Source organism: Lepidochelys kempii, chromosome 1 (assembly GCF_965140265.1).
Source record: "Lepidochelys kempii isolate rLepKem1 chromosome 1, rLepKem1.hap2, whole genome shotgun sequence".
Lineage (NCBI taxonomy): Eukaryota > Metazoa > Chordata > Testudines > Cheloniidae > Lepidochelys > Lepidochelys kempii.
In genome coordinates this window covers 32,174,425-32,181,999 of record NC_133256.1, presented here as the reverse complement: position 1 = coordinate 32,181,999, position 7,575 = coordinate 32,174,425, and positions in this window count along the sequence as shown.

Genomic DNA, 7,575 nt, shown 5'->3' with positions numbered 1-7,575 from the left:
ATACAAGGGTGTCTAGGGTCACAGAGATCATGTGAGCACAACTGCCTTGTAGTCACACTGCCTTCCTGCCAGTGATGCCCTCAACACACCTCCTTTCCCAGGGGCCAGGAGGAGGATGACAAAGGAACCCAGCCAACCACAGGGTCCCCCAGGACAACAGAATCCCCAGGTAGCTGATTATGCAGCTTTCCAGCTGGTTTACTCTGCCACACTGGGTGGTGGAATTCTGGACCGAATTGGCAGCTACCAGACAGCATTCTTAGAAATTAATATGTGCAATGCACTGGATGGAACAAACGTAACGTAAGTGTATTTGTGTATGTTTAAGTCTGCCCAAACTAGTTGGTTTTGAGTCTGCTAAACAAAACCTGAATATTGGGAATTTGGTTTGGAAGATCACATTTTAAATATTTGTGGTATAATGTGACAACAAGAAAAAAGGCTGGCTAGGGTGTTAGCTGGGACTTGAGGGACTGCTGTTCAAGTCCCTGTCCTGCCACAGACTTACTGTGTGACCATGGGCAGTCACTTAAGCCTTCCTGTGCCTCAGTTTTCCATCTGTAAAATGGATCTAATGGTACTTCCTTACATCAGAGATGTGTGGTAAGGATGAATATATTAAAGATTACAAGGCACCCAGATACAACAATAGTGGGAGCCATATAAATACTTAAGATAGTTAGAATGCCAACATATCCTGCTGCTCAAAAGAAGCCTGTGATTCTGGAGCATATCATGAGGAGGAAGAGTTAACCAGCCACATCTACAGCTGTCCCAAAATAAATCATTTCCAGATTATGAGAGGACCACTGATATAGAAAAAGGAAAGTTACATTATGTAGCCAAGAAAAGTGTTTATATTAAGGAATTCAATCCAAGAAGTTTTGGGAGGAATTGAGTTGACAGGAGAATGTACAGCTACTATCTATGGCCTTACGCTGAGATACTCATAGCCACATTGTGTTGATATTCCTGAAGTGCCATTGCTAGGACTTTCTACCATCCACACGTTCAGCCCTGTACAGAATATATGTTTTGTTTTATAAGCTTGCACAGCAATTTTCAAAAATTAAATGCCCGATATAAAGCATACATGTATGACAATATCATCAATGAAAGCAGAGCACATGTCAGACAGAGAGCAACATTTGACTGTCTCTTTCCATTCTTAGGAATACCTCGACAAGTATTACACACAGAAAGGAGGACACCAGGTTGGGGCAATGGTAACAGATGACAGTTCCCATGGCAAGGAGGATTAAAGAAATGCAAGTATTCTTTGATCTCTAGGTCACTGGGAAACTTGACTACAGCTGGGGCCCTACCAAATTCATGGCCGTGAAACACGTCACTACCAAATTCATGGCCGTGAAACACGTCATGGACCATGAAATCTCGTCTCCCCCGTGAAATCTGGTCTTTTGTGTACTTTTACCCTATCTGACACAGATTTCCCAGGGTAGAGCACCATTTCTCAAACTGGGAGTCCTGATCCAAAAGGGGGTTGTGTGTGGGGGGGGGGTAGTGCTGTGGTATTGCCACCCGTACTTCTGCTCTGCCTTCAGAGCTGGGCAGCCAGAGAGCGGCAGCTGCTGGCTGGGCACCCAGTTTTGAAGGCAGCACCACCAACGCAGTGCAGAAGTAAGGGTGGCAATACCATACCAGGCCACCCTTACTTCTGCGCCGCTGCCTTCAGAGCCGGACTCCTGGCTAGCAGCTGCCGCTCTCTGGCCGCCCAGTTCTGCCAGCAGCAGAGCAGAAGTAAGGGTGGCAATGCCATGACCCCTACAATGACCTTGTGACCCCCCCCACTACCCATTTTGGGGTCAAAACCCCTACAGTTACAACACCATCAAATTTCAGATTTAAATATCTGAAATCATGAAATCTATGATTTTTGAAATCCTATGACTGTGAAATTGACCAAAAGGGACCGTAAATTTGGTAAAGCCCTAACTGTAGCAATATGAGTATAATAAAGAGGCCACACGGTGGTGTCCTTGATATAGCAAACTACCACCTGTCTCCAGGACAGCCCAAATGGGAAAAAAAATACATTGACCTAGAGGTAATGAGATTAAGACTTTCCTGGGAATTTTTAAATTAACTAAAGGTATTTTAAAATCTCTGATCAAAATTTTCCTCTTCCATCTTTACTTCAGCTCTCACCTCTATTGTGTATTCTGCATACATAACGCACATTGCTGTCTGTAGTATTTTGCCATAGGGGAGGAGTATTTAGTATCAAGGAAGAATATATAATAAAGATGCACTGTACAGATCCAATTGCAAGATTTTTTGACTGTGTTTTAATGACAGGGTGACTGAGAAGCAAGCACACACCTTGTGTACACATTTTGTAAACTATAAAAATCATGTTCTAAACGTGCAGCCTAAATCCACAAAGTGAGATGATTTTTGCATGTCCTGGCGGCTTTTTAAGATTATTCCATTTTGTTTTACAATTCTGACCTCACACATCCATGACTTGCAAGTTTTCGTGACAAACCTACAACCCAGGTTGCTATTATACACTGCAGCCAGTAGGTGCCAGCAACCACACACTAAAATAGGTTCCAAAGAAAATTTGATTATATACCATAAGCAGTTAGCAGATGAGCTAGATTTAAGTAAGACACAGAAGGTCAAGTGGACTCCTAAAAGACAGTTACATACTAATGAAAGCCAAGAACTTACAGTGTGATTATTGATCTTTTCTGAAAAATCCCACCAACATGGACCATCAGCCCATGTCAGCTCTTTGGGTCAAGGACCATCCTTTTTGTTCTGTGTTTATACAGCATGTAGCATAACAGTGTCCTGGCCATGACTGGGGCTCCGAGGCTCTATGGTAATACAAAATAATAATAACGGATGAATGCCACCCTAGAAAAAGCAGATAAAATATGAGTAAATGTCATTTAAAAGGAACTACAAAGCTTGAAAGTTTGGCTTTTCCCCCAACAGAGTAAAAGATATTACCTTACCCACCTTGTCTCTCTCATGTAAAAGACATGTCATTTGACTATTATTTCCACATGTACAATTTTGGGAGGATTTTGCTGTGTACGCAAATATGAATCTCTTTGTGAATCTGTCAGAAGCAGTGTGTATGCCTGCCAGGCTGGGCCTGGGGAAAACACAGTGATGTCTGTTAGCCGACGGCCAAGGATGTTTGGTGAGGTGCCAGCTATGCCCGTTTATACCATCCGTGACTTTAACCACTAGGACGCACTGTCCCTTCGCGGCGGGCAGCCCGGGCTAGGCTGACGGATGCCCCAAGGTCCTAACCACCCGTGACTTTAACTGCTAGAGCTCAGAGCTCCTTCGCAGCGGGCAGTCAATACTGACTGACAGGTGCCCCAATGGCAGCACTAAGAGCCTCTCCACACTCGTGACTTTAACTGCTAGAGCTCAGAACTCCTTCGCAGCGGGCAGCCAGGATTGACTGACAGGTGCCCCAAGAGTTTGCCCCGTGGAGGCGGCACAACTCAACGCTAGGCTCTTAGTACTCTCACCTAATGGCCAGGCTTTAGAGCCAAAACGGCTGAGGTTCTTTAATTGTGTTGGCTGCTTTACAGTAAACCAGAGAAAACAAGTCAGGCTTATGCATAAATGGTTACCAAAAATTTATTAAGCTAGATTCTAATCATGTGGTTACAAAATTGCTAGTGCCTACTTATTTAAATGTAGAGATGTTACACACACAAACAAGTTACAAAACTGAAGCCACAATCCCAAAGAAAGAAAACAAAGTATAGAGCTCTATTTCAAAATATGTGTACACTAAAGATAGGAGATCAGGTGTGGGTGCTTCTTACCCTCCTTGCATCTCTCGATTCCAGCGGTGCCAAGCCAGGATCGGTCACTCAATTCCGCGGAAAGACGAATAAGGGACAAGGCGTAGGGACCCTCTTAGCTGCAGAAGCCTTGGGAGGCTGTCACTTATCTGACCAGCAGATAGATAGTAAAAAGCACTCAAAAATCATGGTGCTGTAGGTCCCCTACTTATACCTCTGTACTCCTTTATTCTCTTTCTCCTTTCTTATGCCAAATTGAGGCTGGTCTGTCGGGGTGACGCCAGCTTTTGCAAGAGTAGTTTACACTTGCAAGGGAGAGAAACAATAAGTTTTGACTACTGGACATTTCTTTTATCAGGGTAAATATTTTCCCACCTAGGATGTTGGAGTGTGTGCATCACGCTATTTAGTTGGGGCTAAGAGCCATGTCTGTCACAGGGCCTCTGCCTGCTGTGAGCTTAATCGTCGTATCTGTTCCCAGAGGCACATTGTAGCAGCACACCTGTGCTTTCACAGCTTCAAAGGCTGTGCTGGAATATATGTTAAGTGCCCTGTTCCTGCTTCCTCCTGTGTTTCCAGCAATGCTGGTCTGATGGGGGGGGGGGCTGGCTGTCTGGCTACAATGTCACAAAGAGAGTGGGATTCATTAGTTTACATAAATTTTGATTTTCATTACTAAGAAACACCACCAGACTAATATTGCTGTTAACTGAAAAATTAATCTGGTGCAAAACCTTATAGTAATGACAAATAAATGAACTCATGCCAGGACTCCCCCTCTTTTAAAGTAATGTTACTTCTAAATTCTTGACTTTCTCTTCTAGGAGAACTGTACAGCCCCATGCAGCCATACTAACATTTTATTATTCTTACAAAGTAGTAAAGTACATGTCCAGTTTGAGTCACGCAGACATCAATAAAGCTGTAGCAATGGGGTTAAACACATGGAGTAATGCTGCCCCATTGAAATCTGTCAGAACAAACACAGGGGAAGCTGATTTGATGATATTATTTGAAAGTGGAGGTAAGTATTCAAACCACAACCACCACAATTAAGATCAAACACATCCCTGTATTGTTAGAGGATAATACCTCTAACACCCTGAAATAAAGTGGGTAAAACTGTGAAAATCACTAGTTATTTGCTTGGAAAGATGTTTTAATTTGCACTAGACCTACAACGTAACATTATTCTGTGACCCTGTTTTATCTCACACTGTATAGCCTAGATGAACCTGTATCTATGCATAGTACTTGCATTGAAGGGGGTCTGAGATCTTTTCCTAGTCTGGATGCATTCATTCCCCCATCTGGATGCAGCTAATTCATCCCCCTTCCAGAGATGTCTTTTAGAATCATAGAATATCAGGGTTGGAAGGGACCCCAGAAGGTCATCTAGTCCAACCCCCTGCTCGAAGCAGGACCAATTCCCAGTTAAATCATCCCAGCCAGGGCTTTTAGCCCTTGTTCGTACACATACTTGTACAAAGGAACTTTGTCATTGGAATGGCCCTTTAGTAGACATCTGATGGGAGGTTTGTTTTCATTTCCTGAGGAAGGGTACTGGCTTACAGTGATTCTCCTTCCTTTTGAGTAATTTTTTCATTTGGACACTGGTTATGAGATCTACTGTAGGGACATAGGGCTGGGAAGGGCCTCGTGAGTCACTGAATCCAGTTCCTTGCTGTTGCAGGCAACCCCATCACATAACCCTGTTCATAAATTTAACAAGCTACATCTTCAACTAGTTAGGCAGTTTGCCACCCCCTCAGTTTGCCCCCCCCCCCCACACACACACACATTTATACTGGAAGGCTGTTCTACAACATCACTCCTCTGGTGGTTAGAATCCTTCATCTAATTTCCACCCTAAATTTCTTCATAACCAGTTTAAACCCACTCTTCTTGTGCTGACATTGTCCTTTAGTTTAAGTAGCTCTTCTCCCTCCCTGGTGTTTACCCCTGAAGTATTCATAAAGAATAATCATGTACCCTTTCCGCCTTCATTTTGATAGGCTAAAGAAGCCAAGCTGTGTTAGTCTCGTCTCATAAGATATGGTCTCCATTCCCCTGTGATGTTCCAAGATGGGATTGGCTGACTCCACAGTAAATTTCTCAAAAGCCTGTGAAAGGGGAAACAAGCACGTTTTCCCTGACTGAGTTTCAGCCTATGTTGATCACTGATGGTGATAGGGGAGCTTTGGGCTGCAAAATGTTATCTGGATCCATTCCAAATTTACAATGGGGCTGGTAAAATTCAGGTTGGTAGAACCCTAACTTCCCTCAGAAGCTCTGCCTTTTTTCCCACTTGGTCATCTTGCCTGTGCAAACTCAGGTACTGAGTAGTTAGGCCTGGGAACTGAGTCCTCCATTCCTCATATGTTGAGTTACATGCTCTATTTTCAGTGTTGCTATTAGCCGAGACCACTTTGGTTTTCACTTCTCCTTTTCCTAGAAGAACTGCAAAATGCGCAGCCTTCCACAAAGTCATTTCCATTTTGAAAGTTACTGTAAATGGCCTGTAAGTCAACAGCCTTTTCTGCGCCAGGGAGAGATTTGAAAAATTCCTCACTGCTTAGAACATCTGTTCCGTTGCTTGCAGTAAAAAAAGAGGGGAATGATCATGCAGAGGGAAAGCTTAAGAGTACTTATGGGGGAGAGCCATATTTATTTGACATTCCTGCAGTAACAAGATATTCACTTGACTTCAGACCAGACCAAGGCATTACAGTAGTACCTGAATGTTCTGCTGAAGCCCTGTTGGATTGTGCAGCATTTCTGTCAACCATATAGAGTACAGTTTCAATTGAGCCTAAGGGAGCTAAGCACACAAATGGCAGAATTTGGGTGCCTAACTCTCTTGGGCTCCTTTGCAATCCTATCCACAACCCTTGGTATGGTAGCTTCGAGTTGGAGCGTACAAGCAGAACACTTTCACTCTCTCCTGTCTAATTCTTTTCTTTGATTTCATTGTCTGCCTTCTTTGGAGGATTTAGAAGATTTTAAGGAAGAATCAGAAAAGGAACTGCAGCTATTGCAACTCCTCTCACAAGGAGACAGAGTAGCAGCTGGCTCACAAGAAGCCACAAAGCTACCAGGAAGCTAAGAGGAACTTAAAATGTAGCAAATCCCTTGATGGCGGTGTAACAATGTCAGCTTTGGTGGGACCCAACTGAGAGTACCAATTCAGGACAAATTGCTTAAAGCAGGGCAGTTACAGCCCAAGGCCAGGGTTTCTTTGCACACCAAGGCAAACCAAACCAGTCAAACAGAGAAGACTTCAGTTTTACCCCACTGCTAACCATAAGTCTCACAAGCAATTTCCTTCGACATTCCAGTTTCCCAGTACCACCACCAGTGCCACTCGTTAAGGGGATGAATGGTTATAAAAACCAATACCCCAGTAAAAGAAAAAAGGTTCTCCCAATCCCAAAGGACCAAGCCCCAGACCCAGGTCAATATATGAGTTAGATCTTACCCACAAATCACTCTGTTACCAATTCTTTAGAATCTAAAATCTAAAGGTTTATTCATAAAAGGAAAGAAATATAGATGAGAGCTAGAATTGGTTAAATGGAATCAATTACATACAGTAATGGCAAAGTTCTTAGTTCAGGCTTGTAGCAGTGATGGAATAAACTGCAGGTTCAAATCAAGTCTCTGGAGTACATCCACAGCTGGGATGGGTCATTCAGTCCTTTGTTTAGAGCTTCAGTTTGTAGCAAGGTTCCTCCAGAAGTAAGAAGCAGGATTGAAGACAAAATGGAGGTGTTTT